This window comes from Eublepharis macularius, chromosome 4 (assembly GCF_028583425.1).
Source record: "Eublepharis macularius isolate TG4126 chromosome 4, MPM_Emac_v1.0, whole genome shotgun sequence".
Lineage (NCBI taxonomy): Eukaryota > Metazoa > Chordata > Lepidosauria > Squamata > Eublepharidae > Eublepharis > Eublepharis macularius.
In genome coordinates, this window is record NC_072793.1 from 156,702,766 (window position 1) to 156,714,941 (window position 12,176).

Below are 12,176 nucleotides of genomic sequence, written 5' to 3' on the forward strand. Positions count from 1 at the left end.
CTCACAGACGATCTCTGCAGACACCTGGATTGAGGTGGATTGGCGCTGCTGATTTTATTCGGTCTTTCAGCAGCGTTCGATGCGGTCAATTATGATCTTTTGACCCACCACCTCACTGACATGGGAATTCAGGGAACAGCGCTACAGTAGCTTGTCTCCTTTCTTCACGGTCGGGGACAGAGGGTGGCGCTAGGAGATAAGTTATCGTCCCATTGGCCACTAGTATGTGGTGAGGCGATACTCTCCCTTTTGCTGTTTAACATCTATATACGCCCCCTCGCCCAGTTAGTGTGGAGTTTCGGGCTTGGGTGCCACCAATACGCAGATGACACCCAGCTATATCTGCTGATGGATGGACAGCCTGGATCTGCCCCAGAGGTCCTGGAGCATGCTTTTGAAGCCGTGGCTGGATGGTTGAAACAAAGCCAGCTGAAGCTAAACCCTGCAAAGATGGAGATCCTGTACTTGAGTTGCAGAAATGTGGATTTGGGACCCCGGCTTCCTGCACTCAATGGGGCGGTGCTTACGCCAGCCCCGAGAGTCAGGAGCCTGGGGGTGATCTTGGATGCCTCCTTGACAATGGAGGCCCAGTTCATGGTGGTTGCCAGGTCCCCATTCTTCCATCTTTGACAGGCTAGGCAGCTTGCCCCCTATCTTTCACCCCTTGAGTTGACTACAGTCGTCCAGGCAACGGTCACCTCTAGGTTAGACTACTGTAATGCGCTCTACACAGGGCTTCCCTTGAACCTGATCTGGCAGTTACAGCTGGTGCAGAATGCTGCGGTGCATGTTATCACGGGCTTGCCAATTCGTGAGCATATAACACCAGTATTGCATCAGCTGCACTGGTTACTGGTGGAGTACCGAATCAGGTTCAAGGTTTTGGTATTAACCTATAAAGCCCTATGCAGACTGGGACCGGTGTATCTGTGGGACCGCCTCTCCCCATATGAACCCCAGAGGACCTTCCGTTCTAGTGAGAAACTGTTAAAGGTCCCTGGCCCCAGGGAGGCCCGCCTGGCATTGACCAGGGCCTTTTCCGTTCTGGCCTCAGCCTGGTGGAACACTCTGTCTGAAGAGACCAAGGCCCGGCAAGATTTGTTGTCTTTTCGCCAGGCCTGCAAGATGGAGCTGTTCCACCAGGCATATGGGCGGTGGTAGGTGGAGCCCCCCCTGGCCGGTTGATGATGGATTTGGCCCTCCCCACCACCAATACCCCCGTTTTAAAAACTTTTTTACTGCAAAGATGCTCTGAAGTTGATTTAAATCTGATCAGTGGAATTCTGTGCTGCTATGTTGATGTTTATATTTATACTTTTATTTTAACTGTGTACATTTGGATGTTTTTAGTATTGTTAATTTATAACTGTTTTATATATTTTAACTTTTATGTATTTGTAATCCATCCTGAGCCTGCTGGAAATGCGGGGAGAGCAGAATAAAAGTTGAAAATAAGTAAATAAATAAATACATACTTGGGCCTGCCAAGACCTTGTGTCCTTTCGGCGGGCCTGCAAGACAGAGTTGTTCTACCAGGCGTATAGTTGAGGCCAGCACTTAGATGTACTGAATTAGCCTCCCTTCCAGTCTCCTATTAGCGGGGGGGCCATACGATCAGTTGCCCCCATGTATGAGTTGTGATTTGGAACAGCAATCTCACGTCTCCACTTCTCCCCTCCTTTTTGGGTTGCGGGGAAGGATGAATGGAATACTGTCCTGGGGTATTAGAAGGGAGATTGTAGAGTCTGTTTTATGCTGCTGAATCTGAGTATGAATTTGTGATTTTATTGCTTTTATTATAATTTATTTGTATGTTGTAATCTGCCCCGAGCCCATTCGCAGGGAGGGCAGATTATAAATTTAATAAAAAATAATTTAAAAATCCGGATCCCAAAATTTCATCACGTTGTACCAGGACATCACATTAAAGGGTCAGAGTTGTAAAGAAAAGGGCATTAGTAGTTCCCATTGAGTTCTATGGGAGAAGATAAATAGGTTTGGGATACAGTCAAGACCGACTCCCCTCCTTGGTGATGGGGGTCCCAAAGGACAGCTTTTGTTTATTCTGCAATATCCCCTTGTGCAGCTGGTTATTTTCTTGCATGTAAATAAATGGCTGTCATTACTTATGGTATATGAATACAGTTCTGAACTTACAAGCCATATCTCAGTAGAGTGAATTCATCCACCATTCTGCGAGTGGGTGTAACCCATCCCCTACTAACAGAACCTTATAGGGGTTAGATCCAGAGGAGTTAGCCATGTTAGTCTGTAGTAGCAAAATAGAAAAGAGTCCAGCAGCACCTTTAAGACTAACCAACTTTACTGTAGCATAAGCTTTCGAGAATCACAGTTCTCTTCATCAGATGCACGGAGGGTAAGAAGAAACTGGTCAGATATATAGGTGAAGGGGGGAGTAGATGCAATCAGTAGCTTCCAATGCTGGGGTCGGTTGGCTTCTGATAATGAAATCAGTTACTTCTGATAATGAAATAACCATTCATAGTCCCTATTCAGTCCGAGCCTGACTGAGTCAAATTTACATATGAATTCCAATTCAGCAGCTTCCCATAGGATTCTGTTTTTGAAAGGTTTCTGTTGAACTACAGTGACCTTTAAGTCCTTGATAGAATGCCCTGGTAGATTGAAGTGTTCTCCCACTGGTTTCTGGATGTTGCCATTTTTAATGTCAGATTTGTGTCCATTTATTCTTTTGCACAGAGGTTAGCTGGTTTGTCCAATGTACAGAGCAGATAGACATCATTGGCACATGAGGGCATATATCACATTGGAGGATGAGCAGCTGTAAGAGCCAGAGACAGTGTAGTTAACACCATTGAGTCCTGTAATTGTATTTCCTGGGTAGATATGAGGGCAGAGCTGGCATCTGGGTCTGTTGCAGGGTTTGGTGCCTGTTCTGGTGACTCTGCTAGCCAATTCATGGTTGTAGGTGAGAAGTTGTTTAAGGTTGGGAGGCTGTAGGCAAGGAGAGGTCTTCCACCCAGGGCTTGTGAGAGTGAGGCATCATTTTCCAGGATGGGTTGTAGGTCACTGATACGTTGGATGGGTTTGAGCTGGGAACTGTAGGTGACAACCAGTGGTGTTCTGTTGTTAGTTCCTTTAGGTTTGTCCTGGAGCAGGCTGTTCCTAGGTACTAGTCTGGCCCTGTCGATTTGTTTCCTCACTTCATTAGGTGGGTACTGTAACCTCAAAAATGCTTGTTGTAAATCTCTTAAGTGGGAGTCCCGATCAAGAGCATTGGAGCAGATACAATTGTAACGTAATGACGTGGCGTTGTCAGGTCTGCTGAGCGAGAGCTCAGGACCACGATTCTCGTGTCTTCCTTGAGGCTCGGTTACCTGAATCTCTAAGCCCCCCCTGGAGAGGGGGGTGAAGCTGGAGCACGGCAGGTAGTCTCTGGAAGAGCGGTGGCTCCGCTAGGTGACTCCCAGCCAGCTCGTTGGCAGGAAGACAACGAGGAAGCCTCCAATGGCTCATTAACTGCGAACTCCGAACCTTAAAAACAGCGTGATTGAAACTGACAAGCACCGTAAAGGCAAGATCTGCGGCAGTGAACTTTACCAATTTGCTTCCCTCAGCTGGGTGAGATCCAACTTCTTACCAAACTGTTTAAAGCGGCCATCAATCTAAGGAAAGTTCAATCACCCCTTTTTTCCCCTCTCTCTCTCGCTTTCCTCGTATCTTAACTGTGAATTCCTAAACCAGCAACTTGTCTTCTCTAAAATCTAGGGGTGGGGGGGAGGAAATCAGCTTTTGAGGATCTAAGGTGCCATAAAGGACACATTTTAGCATATCTCATAAGTTGCGAAAAATTGAGATCTGACTTTTTAAAAAAGAAGAAAGAAGAGGCTTATTTGACTTTTATTTGGCTTTTACCCACTCCAATATATGGTTTACTTCTATGACTTTAGAAATGTCATTGGATTTATAGAAAAGGAGAAAGATCCCTGGATTATTGGATTACTGGAATTGATTAAGATTCTTTGGATGTACATTGTCTCTCTGTATTTTTTCTCCTGTGGCTTTGTTTTTTATATTTTTCTTTTTCTCTGATTTATGCATTTTTTCCAATTTTTAATTACTGTTGGCCTTCATATTGCTAACATCTGGTTGGATTATAGAGCTGAGAAAACTTGGGATTGGATTTAACCCCTTAGTGGATTATAAATTGTTTCTTTTTTGAGTTTTCAAAATGGAATACAGTGTGAGTTGAACTGCGTAGTGGCTTGTTCATCTTCTACAGCTTCAAGGAGGAGAAGATCTTCAAGGCAACAACTTCTGGGACATAATTGGGTGAATGAGAGAATGTTGATTTCTCCCCCCACCCCCCACCCCAAATGATGTGTAAATATTGGCTGACTGTTTAGGTTTGCTGGGTTGAAATTTTTTGAAAACAACGGGTGAATATAGAGATAGGCACGAACCGCATTATGAACTTCAAAAACCCACGAAAATGGCAATCGCGATCCAGCGGTCCATGATTGTCCACTGCCAACGAACCAGCGTTCAGAAGAAGCCTGGTTCGGTGTGTTCGGCCACAGTTCTTGAAGCCAGACAGTCAGGCGCCAGCAATCAATTCCTCTGGCAACGGAGCCGGGGGAATGCCTGAACTCTGTCTGCTCTCCTTCTGTCGCCCTGGAAACCCGAATGGAAGCCCAGCTTACCTTGATCAGCAGGTCTTCCTTCCAAAAACAGAGCTGCAAAGCGGTTACAAGTTGGGAGAAGACACCTAGGGGAGGGGGGGAGGGGGTGTCCTGTAGCCACGGGCACTCCAATCTCATCCCTGCAAACCCTGATAGGCAGCTCTGACAGCCAAACACAGACCTCCTGCGTTGCTCAATGGGACCTGTGCTTATGAATAGCCGTGGGCTCCCAGGCTGGGTTTCACTTTCAGCAAGCAGTGGAGTGGGACAGAGCTCTTGCTTGCCACTTGCTAGGCTTTGGGGAGAGAGACTGAAAGTATAATTGAGCTTGGATTTTTGTGGGAGTTTCCTGGGGGTCTTGGATTGGAGAGGGTATAACTCCAAGATCCCTTTTGCAATCTTGTCCAAACTTGGGTGATGGCTGTAGGAGAGCCTGCAAAACACTCCCCGGGAATATGGGCTCTCTAAGTGCCATGGGGACAGTTCCGCACCCCATGAACCGCAAACCGGTTCGGTAACGGAAAATGTTCATTGCAGTTTACGATCTCGGGATCGTTGTTGGCACCAAACTGTGAACTGCTGGTTCGTTAAATTTTTTTGGTTCGTGCCCACGTCTAGGTGAATATTTGGGAAAGTTGTGGTTTGTGAAACAAAATGTTCCTCTTGTTTCCTAAGCTGGTAGAAGTAGAGGAGTGGGGCAAGTTAGGCTTGATTGTTATTGTTATTGAGTTGAGGAAGATTGTAAAAATAGAAAAGTGGGACCACTTGCTCAAAGGTAATGGCAGGCAAGGAAAAGGGCCCAAAGCCATCTCCTGGGAGCTCTAGATCAGTGACATCAGCCATGGCTCAGGTCCTTGTACCTTCACAAACATCAACTCAGACAATACAAACATGTCTAGCCCAAATATTGGAGCAAATAAAGACCATGAATGAGAAGTTTGAGAGGTTCCAGACTGAGATGAGAGAAGCTAAAAAGGAAGCAGCTGAACTAACCAGCAAGGTCCAAAAAATAGAAGAGAAGACCCAACAAACGGAAGATAAGGTAGGGAAAGTAACAAAAAGTCAAATGACAATGGAAGCTAAACTGATAACTCTCCAGAAGGAGAAGGCAGCATCGATGTTGCATTTGCAGAATGTAAAAGAGAAAGAAGGAGAAAATACCTTAATGTTGGCAGCTGAACTATTGGCAACAGCATTAAATATTCAGCCAGAAGAAATGGAAACAGAGATAGACGTGGCCTACAGGGTAAATTCATCCTTGGCGAAGAAGAACAAAGGGAAATCCATGTAAGATTTATTACACATGGAATTAGATAAAATGGGTAGTAAAATTCCAATCAGACATACTTAATTGTCATTTTCCTCATTATAGCCTGCTTATAATTCTAACTTTTCTGCATAGAAGCAGCTGTATATATTCTAACAAATACAATGTTCTAGTTTACTAATTAAGGTTCAGGGGTGGGAAAAGGTTAAGCATTATGTTATTTCAGGTTCAGCTCCATGAAGTATTATGGCTCTTCTACCTTGGTAAGTGATACCAAGTACCTGAGTGGGGTATATACCCACAAGGTATAGAGAGCTGTTTAAATAACATGATCAAGTGATTTAAGTTTAACTGTAATTGATTAGTGAATCTAGCAATTTGTCTCTCTCTTTGTAGGGGGAGGGGGAGGTTAGGGAGGGAAGGTTTGTTAAGGATGGAGGAGGGGTGGGCAATTTCAGCAGGAGGAAGGGTAGACGACTGTTTACATAAATGTTAAGGCATGTTGGTAAAATTTTCCAAATCTTTGTACAATACCTTATTTTGCTATTGAATATCTTCCCTTTTGTTGTTATTGAAAAAGTTTTAAAAAATTTTTAAAAAAAGACACCCTTGAAAACAATACAGCAAAACTGAAGATAAAGATACTCCAACACAAGCTTAACTTGATGCTAACGGAGATGGAGAAAAAAAATTAAATTTGCAAAATTAAATTACTTTGAAAATACAAATAAACCTACAAGATGGTTAGCCTATAAATTAAGAAGAGAAAACCTTAAAAGACAAATAATGTCGCTGAGGGATGAAAAAGGCAAGGAAAAAATGCTTCAGGAGGAAATAAAGGTGGTGGTAGAACTTTTCTATAAGAAGCTTTACAGGAAAATGACTGTCCAGCCAGAGCAACAAGAAGCCTATTTGAAGAAAATGGGATTGAAGAAATTCAACGAAGAACAGAGAAAAATGTTAAACAATCCAAGTACCATGAATGAAATATCACAGGCATTTAAAAAACAAAATAAGGGAAAATCTCTAGGACCAGATGGCATCCCAGCTGAATTTTACCAGTGTTTTGAAGAGATCTTAATGCTTCCATTTAAGTGCTTGATAGAAAAAATATGGGATACAGAATCCTTACCAGAATCCTGGAAAGAAGCCATGATTTCTTTAATACCAAAGGAAGGAACGGATTTGAAAGAAATCAAAATCTATAGACCAATCTCCCTGTTGAATGTGGACTACAAAATTTTTGCAACTATACTTTCATGGAGAATAAGGAATTAAGCTGAAAGCGTTGCAGGATACAAAGGAAAAAGCTGGTCTTGCCTTACTGGATTGGCTGTTATATTATAAAGCTTGTGCATTGATTTGGCTGAGAGATTGGATTACTTTGGAAAATGAAAGACTTTTAAATCTGGAAGGACATGATTTACTGATGGGCTGGTATACATTTCTCTGGTATAAAAAATGGGAATACCATAAATACTTCAAAAATCACTGGATAAGGAAGGCATTCGTGTCGGTCTGGGAAAGAGTAAGATACACCTTCTATGAGAAAATTCCCCTATGGGTGTCCCCAATTGTAGCATTTACAAAACCCACCTTGAAAAAAGAGGGGAAAGCTCTGTTGCCAAGTAGGCCCCCTCCCCTGCTTTAAAGCCTGCCATGAACTGTGTTAAAGTTTCCTGCGTTGCTGTTTTACTGCTGCACCAAAGACTGCTTTGCACGTGTGTGTTCTGATACACGTGTCAGTTTCCTGCCTGCGTGTCAATTACCCTGCTGCTGTAATAGACTGTGTAGTTTACTGACTCCATGTTTGGATAACTGCACAAAGGACTCTCTTTCTGGGCAACCCTGCCCTGACCTGTATCTGGAATTCCCAGTGTGTGTTTGGACTCTGTTACAAGTGTGCCCCGTGCCTGCATTGCCATCTGCCACGGACCGTGCCTGTTCCCTGCTTTGGACTGTGTTTTAAAGTGTTGTTCCCCCTGCCTCCATGGAAGCCTGCCTCATACGGGCCCAAGCCGCTGCTAGCAGCCGGGCGCCTGCCGGGGAAACCTCCAGCGAGCCTGGCTAGGCGCTCCCTGGTCAGTTCCCGCCTGGAGCCTCCCGCGAGCCGGCCCCCGAGCTTGCCCTCGCTACCGGGCAGCCTGCTATCCAGCCCCAGCTATGCCCAGCCGGCATCCATGTTCTTAGGCAGCCAGAAAACCCTGGGAAGAAGACTGCTTTGAGAAGCCATTTCGGCGAAGCGGGCACACCACGTCCGCAGCGAGAGCCCCTCGCCCCGCTCTGCATATCTTAGGAGCCGCCCCAGAGAAGGAACTAAGTGCCGACCATCCCAAGCACTTAGAGAATGCATCTCAAAGAAACCTCCGCATTCCAGAAGCTGATGACATCAGGACAAGCCCTGTCCGTTGGAACATCCTTTCAGCCCACTTGGATTTCCCCCTCCCTCTTTTGTCCCCTCTTCCTGAGGTGTCACTTATCACAATCTGATTACCAAAGTGGCCCATCCACGCCATTCAGCAGCCCATTAGACCCTTTGTTTTAATCTGTGAGAACCACCAAGTACAGCACCAGCCCCAGGGTACGTTTTGGGGTATTTAAGCTGGTCTCCCAGACCACTCGGTGCCTCGGCCATTCCCTATCCAGACCTCCTTGCTGTCCGTCTGTGGTTCCAGTGCTGGCATTGGGCTACCCTCGCTGCCGTGTCTCTGCTTCGCTCCAGGATAAGTGAGTATTCCCCCCTATCATCGTTGGGAACCAGCTAATGCGAACGTCTCTGTATTTCATACCCTGTATTTCTTAGGTCTTGTGTGTTCTCTGTATGCTTGTGCAAGTTTAGGCATTACGCCACACTTAATACACGTGTTTGGAACTTATTCGTTGTCTGCCTCTTTTTCACTAGAGTGTCTGGGATCGGGACCTCCGTAAACATAGGTTATGATCCGCGCTTAATATTTAGGTTACAGACTGCTATAGCTAATTCCCCATTATAATAAAAGAGCAGTTCTGGTAACAGTTTACTGGTGGAGAATGCGGGCATAACCCGGTTCGTGTGAATCCACGTGAGTCGACACGCGTGTTTTCGGCGAACTGACGTAGAGGAAAATTTTCCAGACCTCTGTGTAAAGAGCGCAATTTAGCTCAGGGAATTAAAAGTGTGAGTGTGTGTGGCTCTAGCGAGCAATTCTATCTTGTGGGTTGGCTTTTCCCCCATTTCCTCCTTCAGCCAGCTTTGGACTACTTGCCTTTTGTGGTGCACCGCGAGGCCCTCCAGCCGTTATAACCGGTGTACTGTGGGTGAGGACCTCTGAACTGGTGAAGTTCCTGGCCACCTTCCGGGCCGCCTAAACACGTCTATGTGGGTGGGATCCCAGAAGTAGGCTATAGATATATACGCATATATACATCCTGAAGCAGCACATATAAAATTCTTTTCCGCCCTCCCCCGTCTCTCCTAAGTCCGTCCAAACCCCCCGTTCCTGCCAGCACTTAGGCTTCAATCCCCGCTCCGGAGGAAACGTGAAGGGATCGTTAGTCCGTTCGTTTTAGTTTAGCTTTGGGAATCTAAAGCCAGGTTCCTGAAGCCCCGCGGCAGCCGGCCGCACCGTGTTTAAGAGTTTTAAGGTAGACTCTTGGGCGCCTTTCCGCTTGCGAGTTTTAAGTCAGACTCGTGGGCGCACCTCGCTTGGGAGTCAGTGGGACTCTTGGGCACACTTTTGCTTGGGAGTTGTTAGAACTCTTGAGCGCTTTTTCCGCTTAGGAGTACCGTAGCTTTACTCCTGGGCACTTTTGCTTGGGGACTTGCAGAGGCAGTCCTTGAGCGCTTTAGTCTTTTGGTCTTGGCTTGGAGACAATTTAACCGTTTGTCTCTGAGCACGAGGCCTGGGGACACTTTTGAGTATAGTTCTTGGGCAGAGAGCTTGAGAGCATTTTGGCTTCTGAGCAGAGGCTTGGGAGCATTTCTGGTTGCCTGAGCAGAGGCTTGGGAGACCCCTTAGTTGCAGTTTCCGAGCAGAGGCTGGGGAACACTTTTTTGGTTTTCTGAGCACATAGGCTTGGGAGACCCCTGAGCTTTGGCTTCTGAGCAGAGGCTTGGGAGCACTGAGCGTTTTTGTTCTTGGGCTTAGAGAGCTTGAGAGCACCCTCTGAGCCAGTAAACTTTTCCTGGTCCCGTGGCTTGTAGGCAAGCTTGAAACGGGAATAGGAATTTTCCCCTCTCCCCCGGAGGAGAAGGATTGAGTGTAGAACCCTTAGAAATACCCTTGTGAACCTAAAAGTAGAACCTTAAAACCCCCCGGTAAAAACCCTTGAGGACCTGAGGGAAGGATAAACCTCCCAAAAGGGACATAGAGAGGAAGAAGTTGTTAAAACCCTTGAGCAGCTTTAATCGCCCCACCCCTGGTATCGCTGATCCACTCTTTAACCTCCCCCGAGATCAGCCTTAAACGAAAGTAAAAATGTACCGGGCAAACCCCACCGTGCCCCGCCTGGAGAAGTGGCTAGTTAAGAAGGGAGATTGCCCTTGGGAAGCCGGTTCCTTCAAGGGACCCGACCCACTCCAGATAGTTAGAAGTGCCTTCCAAGATTTTTGTGAGAAAGAGAAGCCCAAGTCGAGCAAGAAGGACAGATACGGAGCTTGGGCACTTTTTACTGCCTTACAGGACAGCGTGTCCCTGATAAATAAATTACAGATAGCGCAGGAAGATAGTGAGCAGGAAATAGAGAGGCTCAGACTAGCCCAAGACAAAGAGAGGAAGGAGCTAGAGGAAAAAGCAAAGCGAGAACAGGACGCCCTGCATCTAGAAATCCAGAGTTTCAGGGCCAAACTAGCCGAACAGGAGAGAGACCATGAGGAAAAGGCAGTTGAGTGGCGCGCTGAACGTGTCAATTTCATACTAGAAAAGCAAGGACTAACTACCGCCCTCCAGGACGCTCAGCACAAGGCTGAAGCGGCCACCGCTCGTGCCGACATGGCCGAGCACGCATTAACCGAGGGACAAGAGGAGATTACTAAGCTCACCCATGCCGCCCGGTTCATGGCGGACCACAACCAGTCTAAAACCGCAGCCGCGGACCATTCAGCTTGTAAGAGGGAGCTAGAGGCCCTGAAGCGACACTTGGGGATGCAACAGGCCGTAATTTCCGCCGTGCACCCCTCAGCCCTCTTGGCCCTCCCAGAAGATAGTAAGGATAGCTGGACATCTCAGTCGCCCCAGCCCGAGGAAGCTCCACAGCCCCTCCATCCGATAGCTACCAAAGAAATTGTCACCACAGACGATGATGGCAGGAAGACAGACCGAATAGTTAAAGAGACCCGCAATTGGAGGCCCGATGAGCTCCAAGCCATAGCTGACCGCATGGGACCCCTGAACCGAGACTCAGCTATACAATGGTTTGCTCACGTGACCATGTCCCAGCCCTCCGCCAGTGGCTCCGATGTAGCTCAGCTGGCCCGCCATTGTGCCAGCCCCGAAATAGTCACCTCTCTTAATGCATACATTTCTAACTGGAGACTAGCCACCCGCAGTCAGTATGGTGCCATGAAAGAGTTGTGTGCCTTCCTCTGGCCTACCAAGAGCTTGAAGGCCTTATACATTGCAGAGTCTCAAAAACCCGGAGAGGATCCAGAGGCATATTTAGCCAGGAAACAGCTCCTAGCCGAACTAGCAGACGAGGTAGATTTAGATTTGAGCGACATGCCGGACTTCGATGACTTAGAATTCAGGAGGGCAGTTATAGATGGACTCAACAGCACCACTCGCCTAGCCCTAGCAGGAGTCGAGCCCGGGAGCATTACATGGGGAGAGCTGGAATCCCGCATCAGGAGCATTGCTGGCCTGTTGCGAGAGACCGGAGCAATCCGTCATGTGAAGTCCCCGGCCTCTCGTAGAAAGGAGAGCGAGCCGATAAGTGCAGTCACCTATGCCAATCATGGCCCCCACTCTCAGTACCGACCGCAGGGACGCAGCCCGTACCCGGAGGCAAGGGGAGGGATCCTGAGGGGAAGGAGCAGTAGCTTTAACCGGGGAAGAGGACCAAGGGACTACCGCCCGGGAGTCTCCTTTGCGCCCACCCCGAGTTACAGTTCCTCCTCCCAGCAGGGACCCCACGAGCCCCGATTACAGGATGCGCCCCTAGCCCCTTCTCACTCGCGAGCCTCACACCCGTACAACCACCAGGTCTACCCGCCTCCAGATCAGTCTAACGCTTGGGGAGCATCGCAGGGCGACCACGAGGGCTACCGG